This window comes from Aulostomus chinensis, chromosome 12 (assembly GCF_037954235.1).
Source record: "Aulostomus chinensis isolate RoL2024-O1b breed Wild chromosome 12, RoL_Achi_v1.0, whole genome shotgun sequence".
Taxonomy (NCBI): domain Eukaryota; kingdom Metazoa; phylum Chordata; class Actinopteri; order Syngnathiformes; family Aulostomidae; genus Aulostomus; species Aulostomus chinensis.
The window spans coordinates 4,311,458-4,328,897 of record NC_141331.1 but is presented as its reverse complement, the minus strand read 5'-3'; the positions used below and the strand labels follow the sequence as shown (position 1 = coordinate 4,328,897).

General features: G+C 43.1%; 1 protein-coding gene across 3 annotated transcripts in view; it reads left to right on the top strand.

Moving 5' to 3' along the window:
* Nucleotides 1-17,440, top strand: part of hdac4 (histone deacetylase 4) — a 128,614-nt gene that overhangs the window by 11,410 nt on the left and 99,764 nt on the right. The gene's annotated exons all lie outside the window — the stretch shown is intronic.

Here is a 17,440-nt window from a genome sequence, read left to right as displayed (position 1 = left end):
ACAGCCACGCCTCGCAGACCGTATCAATGAGTGAGCGAAGCCATCGTGATGTCACTGTTTGGTTATAGAGAAGTGATTGACAGCGTAAACTCACTGGGAGTATGTTTACTGCTACGATAAATCAGGCGGCTGTATGGCCAGTTCCTCAGAGATCTCTGTACAGTCTGAATTCTTAGGTGTTGCCCCCTGCTGATGATCAGAAATAATTTAGTTTTAATGCATTTGTGTATTAATTGCAGTTTCAGCTGCTCCACCAGTCCACTTTTACTGTAGGTGCATGGTTTTCCTTACCAGGTGTTTCCATAGGTTAGATGTGTGAGGCACACTTTGGCTCACCGTTTCTTGGCCTCATCCAAACTCTATTACAGGTTAAATATGCAGCTTATGAAGTTTAGGCTAGATTTTATTCTACGGTTTGTCCTCTGGACTCTTCACTACGAAGTTTAGAGATAGAGGTAGAGTGAATTTCCATAGCTTGGAGACATTGCCAGTTAATATATTTGGAAACAGAATATGAGTCCGTGTTTGATTATCGAGAAAATGTTGCTTTGCAGCTGCTCATTGTTTTGTTTTTGGTCGCTGGTAATTTGATTACCTCTTGGTAATCAAACCCAACTGGCTCTTCAAATTTAGCATTTTCCACAGGGGCTCCTCAATATTCTTGGGAGTAATTCAATATAGTTGAGTTCACAATTGGCAAACCACAAAGTCCAGCATGTTGCATTGTTTAAACAGGAATTGTAGTGTTTTTTAAGAGGACACATTTGTTTTCGTGTGTTTTTTTTTTATTGTTTTGTGATATACTCATCTGCAGATTGATGCATTAAAAAGGGGATTGAAGCTGTAAATAAACAGAATAAAACTCATTGGCATCACAATTTTAGAACGCCGATTTCTTGTTTTTCCTAATGAACCCTAATCATTTCACTGCAAAATAACAGAAAGAGGCAGTAAAGTAGTCCAGTTGATCCTTTGTTCAGTTTTTTGATAAAACCAAGCCAAATATTTCAACAGCCAAAATTTTCTCCACCTTGAACAGCTCAGGAAGGGAGCGTTCAATCTTCTGTTTTATGTGGGCCACACTGTTAGCGGTTCCCTTCCCCTTGTTGCCCTCCAGTCTTTGCAGTATTGCTAAGTCCCTTTCCATACATGACAGATCATCATTTCCCATTCTCAAACCCCCATTTGAGAGCACTGAGGGGCCTTTTGTCTGACTTAAACTTGGGTGGCAAAGGCTGGCATGTTGACATGCTACTTGGCATTTTGGAACTGGGTTTATGGCCTTGGAGCCAGAGCTAGAACACACACACAGACAAACTCTGTCATCCCAACAAGACCCTTCACTCCCCTCCTCCCTCCAGTGGCAGTAATGGGTGGCAGGTCCTGGCTGAAGGGGATCTTGCGTCAATAAATCGTGACGCAGAGCGACTCCCCTGCCTGAACACAAACAGAGAGAGGGGCCATCTGCTGCTGGAGGCCACGTATAGCGTGTTTAGCCTCCTTTGAGGCCTGGAGGTCTGACCGAAACGAGAGTACACGCTGAGCTTTAGTAGGTGATAGTTGTGTACTGGTTTTAGTTGGTATTTTACTACACCTCAACCTTCTCATCTGGTTTCAGCCATGATGATATAGCTGTCAGTCTGAAGTCAGATCCCCCCCTGTTCTTTCTTTCATTTGTGTGTGTTTTCAGACTAAGAATGTCAGTGTTCCCACTGTGGAACAACTTACCATCAGCTGTTTTGTTTTTGGACTAATTTGCGTTGGTATTGTAATATTTGTATATGGATGAATTCTCTTTCAGCACCACATTTAAATGTATAAAAGGGATGGCCAGAGTGGTGGAACGTCTCAAGGCCTCTGGTTGTGGAATGCTGAAATCACACACTGGGGCAGCATTACTTCAGCTTAAACACCTGACCGTCAGAGCCATATTCCCACTTGTGCCATGAATCCTGTATATGTGCTTTGGCAAGACTGTTTTTTTCTTTTGCATCATATTTCTTCAACCCATGTTCTTGTTTTTTTGTTGTTTTTTTGTTGTTTTTACATTTCTGTGACTGTGCACACACTGCAAGAACATTTATTTTCTCCCTCATTCCTGGGTATTCACAGGATGTTTAACTCTACCACTTCCACTTCCAAATAATGTGTGTTTCCTTCAGTCTATTTCTGCAAGCAGGACTCACATCTCAGAGACTTTTTAAGTTGTTTTTGATACAGTTATCATGATTGGCGTTCTCTACACCAGACACCCGATGTCATATGGTATTTTGAGGGCCCATCGTATTGTGTTTGTCCTGATTAAGACTTTATCTTTCTCCGTGTTCATTCTGCGTTTCATTGCTGAGGCTATTTTTAATGTTTTAGTTGTGAGAGTTTGTATGCATTTTCCATCCTGTAGATATTATTAGGATCCTAGATTTTTTTTTTTTTTTCAACTGGAAATATTTCAACAAATCCAGAGCCTGAACTTCAAGTTAAGGTTGAGAAAAAAAAAAATTGCCAAATGTCTTCTTCCTGACAAGCATGAAATTAAAAGTTTGGATGTCTGTATTTCCCTTTCAAAGCATTTTAATAAGAATATTTGGACCAGAGAACAAGTTTAGTGAAAGTGTGTGTTGAGTGATCAAATTTAAGCTCAAGCATTAGATTTAGCAGTAATCAAAGTCAGCTGCTGTATAGTTCAGGCTCCTGCTTCTCAAATAGAGGCAGTTTTAATTCTCTCACTCGCCCTTCCTTCTCGTCTGTCACTCTAATTTCCTATGTGCCTGTTTTTATATCTGTCCCTCAGTTTTATTCACTGACTGTAATGAGGACTGGCAGTGGGAGTTATCAAAACCCTGCAGTGCTGGATTAGAAGAGAGTGGCTAGTGTCTGGGCCAGGCCAGTGGAAAGTGAAGCATAATCTTCAAAAAGGGAGCTTAACCCCTGCTGACCCTTGCAGAAGATTCCTCATTTACAGGGCTGCTGTTGCATGGAGAAGGCTTGTGGTGTTAATTGATATGTTTTACTCCGAACATTAAAGTTTTCTGAAGATGGTTCGTGTCAAATGAGGCAAGAGGGGGAAAAAAAATGAAGTGGAGCTTATTTAGAGGAAGTTCTTAAAGACATTTTTAGGCAGAGTGAGGTCGTCTCGCTTTTAGTCATTGCTGCTATCTAGTGATCGTTCAAAGTGCCAGCACGACACAATAGCAGTGCTTCCTGAAGGCATTTGAGTCCAGCTGAATTGTTATTGTTCTCATTTGTATGCGGTTCTGCAAATTTCCTTCAGTGGAAAGACTGATGGGAATAAGAGTTGAACCGCACTAAACAGAGCAGTCTTTTGAGGGTACAATGGAAGCTGCCTCATTATTGTCTTTCTCTCATTTTTCCAGAATACAGCACTCAGGTAATCTCATTACCAGGTGACACAAGTGTGCAATTTAGCCTCTGGAAGAATGTATTAAACATTCAAAGCTTTCAGTTGAAGAGAAACTGAGATTTTCAGTTCCAGCCATCGTCTTTTATTCAGTCATTAAAACAGTTCTTATAATAAAGTAAATCTCGGCAATATATTAAAGGATAAGATAACGTTAGGGGCAGTTTTCTTTCTGTTGACCGTGGGAAGCCGTGTTGCCTTCACATATCAAATGTGCTGTTGAAGGAATATGGCAGCCGAGTGTTTACAGCGGGAATAAAGTGGTTGTATCTTCGAAGTGAAGGATTCAGCTGAAGGAGGCGTTGACGCCATCCTCACATACGGCTGTTGAGATGTATGCCGATGACACTACACTTCCCTCAGACTGGTCCAGATGTCCATTGCCACAGATTTGGAGATTAAGAACGAGCAAGACCTTGAAGATCAGCCCAGAAGGATCCACATCTGCTCCCAAGCTTACAGCATGAATGAGATGCAAGAGTTCAAGGTCGCTCTTTACCTACTGGGTTTTCACACAGCCTGTTGAAAAGAGAGTGCCGGTTTTTTGGGTAAAATCTGTTGTTGTCGATAGCCAGATGAGTAGAAGTCTTCTGTGTACGTGAGCAAGCTTGAGACCCCCGCGCACAGCTGACTGCTTGGTAGTTGACCTGCAATGAATATATCCTTTGTGATTTTTTTAACCGCAGGATGCCGGACTCATAATGGATTCAGGATTAAAATTTGATTAACAGTGCAGCCTTAGCTGCCATCGCGGAAAGCATCACACTGAACACCTGCATGCCGTCTAAAAATCAAACATTATGCCAACTTTGTTTTGTAGCATAATGATGGGGACCGAAAAATCCCAGCACTGCTGTAGTTCCCATCTGGCTGGGAGATAGAATCCACTACACGGGTTCAACAGGGGACATCGGTGAGGAGGGAGGCAGGTCAGGTGGGTCTGCGAGGATGTAATCCTCCTGCTTATGACCAAAACAAAATCAAAAGTTCTCAGCAGTTACACAATCCTAGTTAGGAGGGGCTCCGTCCCCCCTGGGTCTCCCAAGGCAGAATGAACTTTTCCAGGCACTAATCCGTGGATAAGCCCTGAAACAGAGGCCTTAAACTCTGCTGTGTGCTGCGGTGTGCTAAAAATGCATGAAATGCCCCATGGAGCTGTTGTCCTCGCCAGGATTGGCATCTCCCACAGATCCGTTTTCACAGTGCCAGCGTGGTGATGGATATAAAAGTTTCAACTTTAATATTCTCAGAAAGAGCTCGATCTGTATTTTTCTAAAAGTTTTTATGTTTGATATTCAGAAAAATCCCACTTCTCAATATCAGGAGATCAATCGATCGACGTGGGGTGTGCTGGTGGGTTCTGTGCTGATGTTCGTGGTTCTGGTGGAGACGTGCTGATATTGTTATGGTTTAGGGTGGCAAGTGAAGATCATCCAAGGAAACAGAATGTAGGATAAGGCTCTGCATCCCATTGTTTTGCCCCTTTTTCACAGACAAAATGACACTTTTCATGGAGGAAATGCTCAGCCTCAGTATCATTTTATGTTCCTCCCTAAGAGTGATTTCGACTGAACAAGGCTTTTGGATTCTTACTGCTTCACTGGAGCTGCTTAGCTGCCACTGGTGGGCTCCTGTGGTTATACTTGGCAGCCTTCAAGTGTGAATGTGTGTAATTTGAAGTCTTTTTTTTTTCCTGAAAAGGGCTGCCTGCTTAGTAAACACTCCTTACATAAATAGAAGTTAAAAAAATGTAAAAAAAACAGCACTTGGCCTACTGGTTGTGAAATGACTGAGACAAGTGTATTGGGACACTTGCATCCTTTTCTTACTGAATTAAAGTCTACACATTTGTTTCTTTCAAGTTCCATGAAGACATCACTTCCCTCCTGTCTTGTTTAAGAACAACTTTTGATTAATTTTTTTTGTCTCATCTCTCTTCTGACAGTGTAATAATAATTTGAGCACATTTCCAAAATCACAACAGCTACTAGCAAATAGTTACTGTAACCGGAAATCCGAGATATACCTTCAAAATCAAACAGCCTAAGAGGCACCTGCAGTATTTCGGTCAAAACAGATACAAATAAAACCAGAATAATTGCGTGATGATGCGGAATAATAACGCCCATAAATCCATGCTTTGTTATGTCTTTCCATAAGAAGAAAACAACCTTTAAAATGCTTGTTTTCTCGAAGAAGGATGCGGCTTAGATCTCCTGCTCCATCAGTCTCTGTTGTCATGGCCTCCTCTCTCATATGCAATATTGTCCTTTACTCTCGTCACCATGTTGCTCAGCCAGCCAGTTTCCCTGATTGGTTGGTTTGAACAGCGGTTTATTCATCACCAACGCCTTGGTCACCCCGGTCCAATCGGTTAATAGGAGCGAAGAAGAAGAGGGAGTTTGACCCTTCAGAGTTTAGAGTTTAGACGAGTTTCACATTGAGTTCCTGCTGATGCTACCAACTGCTCCTTTGACTTCTGTAGTATTCAAAGTTTAAATTGTTCCACGTGTTGACTTTGACCTAGAGGGCACCGCAACAGTGTACTGGGACGTGACCGCAGTGTTTTGGCTAAACACGTCTGCTGTTTTGGAAGTGAGGCTGATGTGCAAAATGTCACGTTTGTGTTTCAGGTATATTTAGGCTCATTGACTGAACTACAAACACAATCTGAACCTTTAAACCTCACACTCCCGCCACCTCAGACTCACATCCTTATAGCTGGTTAACAGAGAGATGAAGGCCGAGTCGGGGGAAACGCACGGGAATAAAAGCTCTCGTGGAGTTTGATCTGCTTTGATCTTGTAAATTTCAGAACTGAAGATAAAACACTCTGCTGCCACAGTTGTTCTTTGAAATTAAAATGAAATGAAGCCATCCAGCCTTCGCTTCTTTGCACCAGAGCTTTAACAGTTTGACATGACATACTGTTTAGATTGAAGTTTATTGAGTGAATTTCAACAAGTTGACCAAAGGACAAAAACGTGGCTGCTGTCTGGTTCCTGCCCTTTGAAGGAGAAGGTAGAAATACTAATTTCAGCTTCGGTTGAAGTTTCTTAGTGAAACACTCTCCAACATATTAGCTACCGATCACAACGGAACCGGGCCTGGATTTTGGTACAAGGACCCAACAGTATCCTTGTTCAGTGCTTTACTTTGACTAGTGCTTGTAGAAACATTGATGATATCTTCAGCCTTCGACCACACGCCGGCCTCTAAACCATACACCACCACAACTTTCACATTGTGTACTCAGAGCATTTGAACATAGAAAACACTTGTGATGTTCCATGCTTTTGGAATGCTTACGTTGAGCATCCCTGAAACGTGTTAAGACTGCAAAAAAGAGAGGAAAAAAAAAGCTTTTGTTGTATTTTGTTTTGTCGTTTCTAGAACTGACAATTTAAAAAAAAAAAAGAAAAGAATAAAAAGGCTGGTGGGAAAGAGTTCATAGCCAGAGTGGCAGATAGTATCGGTTACCAGGCTTCATCCAGCTAAAACACTGACAGGCCACAACTCCTTGGATGAATTGTCCATTTTATTGTATAGCGGTATGACACAAGCAAAGTCTTACTGTACCACTATTCCCAGCAGCCTCCATGAAGAATTAAGAGTGTTGCACCCAGGAACCTGACTGTAGAAATATATGCAGGATCATTGAGTTCAGCAGTCGTTGTCATTAGTCACATTGCATGAAAGCTAGGTTTGTCATCCTTACGCCTGTGTAATTTACCAGACTTCTTGCCTCCATTAGCATAACATGGCAAGCTCATTTCTTCAGCTTTCAGAAGCAGTAGTTTATGAGATGAATGAAACACTAAGGTGTGCCCTGTGTTTGCTGTTGGACAGATAAATGAACTGGAGCGAATATTGTACAGTAGCAGTTGCATGAAGGAATTTTTCATTGTCAAGACTGGTTTTGCTCGCGTGTCAACAGAACAGTTTTGAAAAAGGTTTGTGTCTTTGTGACTTCGATCTGTCAGCGTGTTACTTTGCGGCTGTAACAGTTAGGTTTATTCCAGGTTATCAGAGATGTTGTATAGCCGCTGTCAAGCTTCGGCTCGGTGTGAAGGTCTAAACTGAGGCAAAATTCGGTGCGAGCAAATTTGGAATTTTTGTGAACCGCTTGTGTTTTCTCAGCGTTTTCTTCCTGCAGTTGACTGAAATTTCAGCGGTGCGAGCTCGAGCTAATCCGTCTCTTCTTCTTCTTCGCCCCGACAAAGAGGAGACGGACTCGATTCCCAAAAAGTAGACAGATTGTCTTGTGTCGGCGTCCATCAGGCTCACAGTCATTCTCACATGATTGCACCGGGCACTAACACTCTAATGAGCCTTCGTGCAATGACGAGCAGCACAGCCAGCGTTTCACTCGCATGGAAATGCAATTGAAGATGCTGACGCATCGTGTAGCACACGCAAACACCGGTCCCTCCGTGGGAATGTTTATTTGACCTGACAGAGATGCATTCTCAGAGAAGTGTGTAGATTGAACAATCACAAAGTTTGCAGCAGGCACACAGGCGCATAAAGTGACACTTGGGCATTGAGGGTTGACGGGGCTTTGATGGGTTGATTGGAGGTTAATTACTCACATGATCATCCTCCTGGAAACGGCCATTAATGTGTGATTCCTGGGAAAGTGAATATTTGTGTCCCCTCATTTAAAAGACATATTTCATATCTATAAATGGCCTGATTGATGTGCAAAAGAGTACTTACTACAGCAGCTACAGCATTTTCATCATGGATTACTCAGCTGATCGGTAAATTATTTTAATTTGATAAATGCATCATAATCAATCTTACAGCTCCTTTTATCCATCCAACAGTTGAAATCCCGAAGAGCCTGCATTATCTGTCGTCACTGCCCAAAAAAAGTAGCAACTCCTCATACAACTCCTCGGCAAATGTCGAAACGCGACTGAAAGGATGGTTGGAGCCCTAATATTGACTTCTGCTCAGTCATCGGCTCACTTGCCTCGCCGCTAACAGGACCCCCTCTGCTTGTGGTGCTAATCATATATAACATGTCCTCGGTGTATCCTGGATGCCTGCACACTTGTACTTGTGTCACAAGCTGTCCACTTGCGAGCAGTTCACCCAGGACATGTGAGGAGCGAACCCGTGGATCTTTTAATACCTCTCTTCTCTTGTAGTGATGTGTTCTTAGAAATATACGAGTGGAGCTCATCTTTAATAGGTGAATAATAAACAAAAGCAAAGGAGAGATCTATTGGTCTATTAATAGACACTATTAATAGACCCATGCCGTCCACCCCTCCAATGTTTTCCTCTCCCACAAATGTATTCACACATTCATTTAGACGACAAAGGACATTTTGTTGTAAGCACGGATCTAATGGGGCCCCTAACCTAACCCCTTTTGTCAACAGCAAATGAACAGTAGCTTCATACCAAAACAAAAGTAAACCCCATCAGAGTAAAAGCTCGGCAGTAAAATAGACTATTGTGTGTGTGTGTGTGGGTGTATGTGTATTGTTTCTTTCATAAAAAGTTAATTGCATGACACTACGTGACTGGTATGATTTCAGGAGGAGTAACAGTTTATGCTCGGCAATCCAGAAGACAATGATGTGTGAGGCCAAAATCTCCATCTCTGATTTCACAAAGATGCTGTTCTCTCACTGACGGAACACGTCTGCGGATTAATTTGCAAAAGACAAGGCACCCACCATTATAACAGTGAATGTTTTGGTCAATCTCAAAATAAGTTTTGCGCACGCCCTCATGGATGATTCATCCCGGGACTGCCCAGTGATATTATGACCCAAACGTTACCAGCCTTTGGAATCTCCAAAGTTGAGACCCTGTGACGAGGGTGGCGGTCACCAGTGAGGCAGAGTACCAAACTCCGCTGGCTTGTCGTCCAGCAGGACGGGTTGAGACGCTTCGCTTTTTAAATTTGCCGCGTACGATCACGGCCTCCGCTTTGCTTATGTGTCAAAGTTATGGAATGTCCCCGAAGATGATGGCGTCTAAGCGTCCATTCAGTTGGCTCATGTCAGAAAAAGGGGGTTTTCATCTTCTTTTTGGGGGATTTGCTCTTTTGTTGGAGGAAAAGGTGGAACGCAACAAGAGCCTCAAATGGGTACAGGGCTGAAAAATATATGAAAACTTTTATGAGAAATTGCAAGATGGCCAATTGCAGTAGTGCAGGAGGTGTAATGTTCGTTAAAAGCCAAGTGTGTGTCAAATTATCCTAAAAGAAACGTGGCGCTGCAGTTGGTGTTCTGCAGACTTGGAGAGCCGTCAAAAATTAATTTCAGTATATTTGTTTGACTCAAATATGAATATCACAATTGCAATGTTGCAAACCCAAATCGTGTCTTGCATGGACTTGTTAAACCCCAGTTGTAGTCCTGGGTGTCTTGTAGAGAAAATACTACGTTGAGTTACTCTTGCTGATCTGTAGGCTGGTTCAAGGACCGTATTCGGGCTTGTATCTCCCCTGGCAAAGGTAAGGCTTGCAGCAGCGAGCTCCTATTATAGAAGACCCTGTTGTCACCATGGCCACAATTAACAAGCGAGCCATTCTCAGCTCTGCTCCAGAGTGCTTCTGCTGCATGAAAACAAGCGTGACTATTTTAATTGTGATAAGAGGGAGAAAATTGGTGTAGAGACTGAGACATAATGAGTGAGGGACAGTGTGTTTGTTTGTGTGTCAGTTGTTTTATGAGGACGTACTCCTTGTATAGTTGTGCAGGGCAGGCTCAGGCAGAGGCCCTTTCTTTTGTCCCTTTCATGTGAATAGTGAATCTGTCATGACTGACACTTTATGAAATAGCACTTAAAAATCTCGCTGTCAAAGGCTGTAATTGCAGCGTGTTTAGTCATACTGTTAAAGCATCAGTGTGAGATTGTTCCGTAGGGGATTATTCCACCTTTATTTGATTGCTGCTTCATTAGTATGACTAACATACTGACATTTCATTGCCTGTGTGTCATTCTACTTTCATCCCGACCACAGAGGAGCTCGGCTGCTCACTGAGGGTTCAGAGGATATTCGCAGCAATGTTTAATTAAGCTGGAATGTGAGCACTTGATGAAACACTGGCAGTGACTAATTTGATGGCTCCTTTTAAGAATGAAACTGCCTTTTTATCCCAAAGTCACCCTATCAAGCTGAATGTTAAATCCCACTACTATAATTGGACAGTTTGTGCTCCCTGCCAATCACGCCTGAGTGAAAAGTCTCCGGGATTTTTTTTGGCACAGACACATTCATATCACCTCCTCTTGGAGCAGGAAATAGGTTAGAAATATGTACTTTTCCCTTCATTTTCACCCACTCGTGGATTTATTTTTAAATCGGGAACTGCTTTCACCTTGAGATTCTCAACATCTGTGTTCTATGCTGCTACATATTTTAAGTGTTTCTCATTTTGGTCTTTTCACTTTTCAACATAGGATTGTGTTTTCTCCCTCGACTTCTGGCAGATGTGGTAGGCAGCAGTTTGATCAAGTTAAAACTTAAGGAGTTTGGTGTGAATTGGTACGATCAGGCTTGGGGGATTTGTGTGGTACTTGGGTTTATAGTGAAAGCTTTGACATGGTTGATGAGACAGTATCCAGTAGCTTCAGTGATAAGAATTCAGATTTAAGGGGGTGTTAAATCCTGCGTTTACTGTAAAGCGAGAGAATTCTCTGAACTTACCAGACTGTTAACTAGCTAATGTAGCATTTGCTTCTACCCACCTAGTCATTATCTGCACATATCTGATGATTATTATCATAAATTTCATTGTATTGGCTGTTCTGGTGGACTCGGGTCAGCATGTGGTCGTGGTAGTCAGCCTCTCTGTAACGTTGTATCTGAGTTAGGAGACGCTGGACTGCATCTCCAAGTCTTCGTAGACGAAGTGGCACGTAGTTGTTGTGTAGCTCTTTGTCTGTAAAAGCTCGTCAACCCGCCTGGCTAAACTTAACCCCCTCGTCTCCCTTTGGTGTTCAATAATGTGTTTCCTGTCACAAGTGCTTGATGGAATAGCATACTCGCACTCCGGGTACCTGAAAAGGCTCTCGAGCCTTTCGTTGGCCGCCACACTGATTGGCAGCGTATCAGTCGAGCAGTGAGGTGATCTTTGGCTGGGAACCATACACCGATGCAGCCGGTCGTTTGCTGATGCAACATAGCGTCGGTTCTTCTGCTAAACTGAAGGGAAGCACCAGACCATTTGAAACTTGCCTGAATAGCATAGTACCGAATCCTTTGACTTCCCTTTTCCTAGTGGCGAGCCTTTGGTTTTATTAAGGCACAGAACTATTGGTCACTTTAAAAACTTAAACCTGACATCCCAGGCAACAAGTTGCCCCCCTGAGTCGTTAGCATGGACCTTTTAAACGTTTGTCTGCTCCAGATTTCATGGCAATTCTTCTACTAACCGTCACAATATCTCTACCACAGACCTGGGGAGTTCGTGTTAATACCGTCCTGCAGGTCATGAAGAGTGCTCCATTGCTGTGCAACATGATCGTAGTCAATAAAAGATAATATTGAGTTTTCACACTGCTCCAAATGCCATTGAAAGCTTTGAAGTGGAACCATATATATTAATTTACGGGTCCTATTGCCTCCATGAGAGAAAGCTCACAGTTTGTATTTCAAAGAGATGTTATAGTCTCTTTTTTTTTTTAACCACTGGCAAAGTGTGATGTCGCCCGCCCCTCCCCCACATCTCTACATTTGCTTCTGTCAAAAGATTTATGTCTAATTACTGGGTATAAGCACCGCACTTCCTCTGAAAGGCTCCATATTAGAAACCAAATCTTACAATTAACCCATCGTCTCAGATGAAAGTAATGGCAGTGCTCTGGCTTGTCAGAGGCCCATGTTGACTGTTGTGTCATCTCAGCCCAGCCTCCCCAGATATCCAGCAGCGTAACGAAAGATGAGTTGACTCTTGGAGTCTTTACTCGAGGAAGAAGTGTGCACATTGACCTCAGAGAGGTTGCTTTGTGAAATTTACTGAACAGAGATGCAGCCATCAAATCAGATAGTAACAGAAGTGTGCGGATGTCCCTCAAAATACATCGAAGTGCAGTATTTGGGTGCCTACCAAGACTTGTCGCCGGTTGGAATCCCATCAGAAGTCCATCAAGGTCTGTAAGAGATACTAATGATGTTGTTAAAACAGGTAATGCAAGATAGTTACCAGCGGAGGTGAAAATGTGCGATCCTACGTATCTTACCTGAGTTGCCCCGTCTGAGGCAGTGGCGATGGGGGTAAAGCTGCAGTGCCTGCAAGGCTCTTTTCTTCTTTTCTGCAGAAACAGTAGAACCTTGGTAACAAGTGACTTTCAACACAATTCTGAAACAGTATAATAATAAAATGCAGTGCCTTTTTTCGAATATTACTGTTACCTAAATAATCGTACTCTTATATGAGTAGAACAGCAGTTCTCTTTTTTGCTAGTCCACTTACGACACGCTACTTTTCACCAATTTCATTGCTTTGGCCTGCTTTTGCTTTCTGTTTTGTTCCAATGTTGCAGAAGTGGTGGGCGGGACGAACCATGGTCAAACAACAGGGTGATTCCCTGAGTTTCATACCACTTTCGTATAGAGCTCTGCAGTCCCTCAAATAGGTTCCCGGTCTCAGGGAGTTTCTGGAGTGGATTAGTGCTGCTGAAGAAGCTTGTTGACATCAGATGGCATGGGAACTATGAATCCACACACAAGGCTCAGAGAAGAAGCTCAAACAAACCGGCAGCGGGCACGTAGAGAAGGGGAAAAACAAATAAACTAAGCCCAGAGCAGGCAGAGCCACAGTTGGCATGTTCCCATGGAGAGAGAGAGAGGGAGGGGGGGGGGGGGAGAGGATGGATAAAAGTACATTCTGCTTATCAGTGAAGAACTTCTTGTTTGTTTTTCTGTCTCATGACCAGCCACAGAGTGAACAGATTTATCAGTTGGTAGAAGTATTAGGGCTGCATGATTTAGGAAATAACATCCAGTTGAGGTTATTTTGACTGATACTGCAGAATGATTTGCGATATGAGAGGGAACGGCCATTTTTACATCATTGAAAAGCCCATCAAAATGACCACGATGGGATTTTCATGGGGATCTGTTTGAAAAAAAACAAAACTTTTTTTTTTTAAATAAAAGTGTAGAATATCAAATGCAGGCAGGACATCTCCACAGCACCACAATGTTTATTAAAAATGGCCCTTTGACCCACAAACAGTCTTAAAAATATTTCACCTTCCTGCCATTTAAAAGTTGCAGTTGCGCTGTGTGTGTCGATCAGTTGTGTAGCCCTGGGCCTAGACATCTGTCTATTCTGGTACTATATTCTGCATTAAATTTGATTGATTAAAAATGAAATATTGTGTTTTAAATAAAGAAAACATGCACTTATTGAAAATAGGTCGAACAAGGCAAGCTGATTTACAGGGCATCATTCATACACGGAGCAATTCACAGCGCTGCCAGAGTTAAGAACTGAAAATTCGGCATAAAAAAAAAACGGTAAAGACATTAAAGCTGGAATTTTATCATTGAAGTCATGTTAAAGAGAATGTTGAACCTGATTTACAGAATATATGTTGGTTCTCAGGCGGTGGTGCAGTGGTCACCACTGTCGCCTCACTGCAAGAAGGTTGTGGGTGGAGTCCCGGCTGGAGCACGGGGTCTTTCTGGGTGAGTCTCCATGTTCTCCCTGTTCCTGCTGGGTTCTCTCTGGTACTCCAGCTTCCTCCACAGTCCAAAGACATCAAGAGGGGACCAGGTTAATCCAGACTCTAAATTGACCGTTGGCGTGGCTGGGAGAGCCAATGGTTGTCTGTCTCTATGTGTTGGCCCTGCCATGGACTGGTGACCCGTCCAGGGTCTTCACTGGTCAAGCTGAAAGGATTTCTGTCCTTCCATGTTTTGAGTGATAAAAAAGTCATGCCTTGTTTGCCTCTTGTTTGGTTGAGCGTCTGTTCAGATACAGCTGCCCGGCTCTCGGTACGTCTCCGGTCAGTGCACTAGCGCCTCCTCTGTCTGGTCAGGGAGCCTGTTTTTGGGAGAGGGAACTGGGGGAAACGGCACGTTTCCTACTCACACTTAACATCCACTTGGTGAAAAGATGCCATCATTGCAGGGTGGGGGGTGGGGGTACGGTTGGTTTTGTGACACGTAATGACCGAATGAATGGTAGAAAAGCACCAAAAAAAAAAAAAAAAAAGATTTTTAAAAAAGAAGACATGTTTGATTCTTGGTAGAGAAAGTAGGAAGTGGCCTGTGATAAATAATGATAATAATCATAGTGATGGTGCAATCCACTCAGCATCAGATTGCTCGTAATTCTACAGTAAACTCACGCTAATACCACAGTGAGTCAGTATTATTACAGATAATCCCCTGGTCTGGTTTATGGATGGGTCATCTCACACACACACACACACACACACACACACACACACACACACACACACACACACACACACACACACACTCACACACACCACCCTGTTTCCAGATTGATTGCATTTGAGCTATTGTGTCAGTTTCAGCAGCCACTCAGATCTCCATACGTAGCAGATGGCTACAGTCTATAATGTCACTGAGTGTTTTAGTTTATTGGTGCAGTGCCAGATGAAGGCTGTCCACACACTAACCCCAACCATAAAGCAGAATGTATGTTCTAGTGTCTACTTGAACATCGCGTGATTGCAGATTATTTCTCAGTGCAGAAGTGCAAGAGCCAGTAAGAGGTTTATGGTAAAAGACATAAACGTCTTCTCCTGATAGGGTAGGGATGTCCGAGAGATTAAAAAAAACTTTAGAACAATGTATTTGTATATTGTGTGGACAAGTATCCAGCATTTTACCACTAGGTGTCGCTCTTCACATAGCAGCCATGTGTCCCATGCACCTCCAGTCATTTTCAAAACTGCTGCTGAATTTCTCGACAAACGTGAGTGGCTTCCCACTGACGAGAGTCACCAGAACATCACCAGAACTTCCCGCTCTGTTCAGTGAACCTGTGGCAGAGAGGACGAGGAACATTCCCAGTCCACAAAGATATTCTGCTGTTTCTAACTTCCTCTCTGAGTGATCATTTTACATATAAATACAGTGGAAGTCATGACACGGTCATTGTTTTGAGTTGTGTCTTCAATTACTTAGATAGAAACTGGAAAACAAGCCAACCCCAATATCCATAAAGCAGAATGACAACCGTCCCGATTTGATAGGATCTGACAGCAAATTGCCTCTTTCACACAGTTCCCAGTAAGTTACTGGGATGAATTTCCAGGCACCACCAGTGATTTTCAGTACGCATGCATGCAGCTCCATTCCTGAACATTCTGGAAGTATGGCGATAAGTGTTGCCCTTCCTGCTTTCATTCACAACAAACCTTTCCAGGATTTTCCCTGTAATTTTACCGGGTCTTGAGGAGGGAAATTGCCAGTGCAGATCTCCCAGCAAACTGATTTCACACCTGACTCCTTCCAGGGAAAATAATGGAACACCTCCGGGAAAGACTGTATGGATGAGGTTTTTTCATATGGATGCAATTTACCCTTTGACAATTTCGGTTCATAGAGGTCTTTTTGGTCATTTTCAAGTGTGTTTGAAGAGGCTTGCTGCTTTCTTTTGGCTTTAATTAAGAAGAAAAACACATAACATGACGTGTTTCAGACGACTGCTGTGCCATGCGGCTCCCACTGACTCTTTGTCAGTATTGCTATGACCACATCTAAGAAAAACTTGAAACTATTCTGGAATCAGAAGCTAACCCCACAGTCTCCAGGCACCCAGAGCCTCACGAACATGATAGTGATCTCCACCCAGTTCATAGTTTTTTACGCTGCACCAGTTCAATCCATAGCAGGACCCTCCAGCTCCACCACGCTGACAATCATCAACACAGCGCTGAAGCTGGGGCGAGCCAAATACTTGAACCGAGGTTACCATGCTCATCCTAGCTTGCTTGTTAAACAAGCAAAGAAACCCCACCCTCCCCTCAAAACCTCTCCAAGCACCTTGGTTCAGGAGCGCTGCCAAAAGTGGCCTAATGCTGAGCATTCACAGCAGTGGGGAAGAGAAGGCAAACTCTGGGAAGGTACAGGATTGACGTCAGAGGGAGCCACATGTAAGAAATTCCTTCCTAATTACTGGGGATGCACTGGGTTATTGTATGAAAACTGTTCCGGTTTAGATTCATCTCCTCAAGGGTGGCTATTAGTCACATAATGTGTATCAATTCTCTTTTCGTTCACTCTATCCAGGCCTGTTTTTTCATGTGTTTTTTTTTTTTTTTATTACCTCCTCATGTTTCCTTCCCTGCTTTCTTTCCTCCTCTCCCACTCGGACTTACAGAGCTGCTTTGCTGAAGATCATATTGAAATAGCAGACTGACACGTCCACTTCTGCGGGGTTCGTTTTCGCTGTTTGCCGTGCTGTAAGGCTGATATGTTTGGATTATTTCTGCTGACCCACTGGTCTTTGTGCTGCACCTGTTATTCAAGAATGTACGAGCAGTTCCTGACTGGCACACATGGCCTAGTTTTCCCAGCCACTAGTAAAGATTACTCCACTGTTGTGCTCCCCTTTCCCTTCTAACATCTGTGTGGTTGCTTTTGACTTGTTTAGATCCTTTGTTTAGTTTTTGTATACCTCTGCAGCGGCTACATGGAGGGCATTATGTTTTCAGGTTGTTCCTCTGTCCTTGCCATGCTAGTTGATGTGGTAGCTCAGAAATGCCTGGAGGGAATTCTTTGAAATTGGCCACAAACGTGCAGTAGGACTCAAGGATGAGCCGCATAGATTTTGGTGGGTCAAAGCTCAAGCTCAGTGTTACAGGCACAGTTGAAGTAGACACATGTAACTGAATGTGTTTCTATTTTTTTGTAGGTTTCCTATTAAAGAGTGGGAATCCTGCAAAGCGTTGAACACACCAGCATGCAAGTTGAACAGAGTCAGTGGCATGAGACTTTTATTACACCTCCGTGCGTCACAGCCAAGGCCCGAGGCGCTATGTGATCAGGTTGTTTGTCCCATTCTGGTA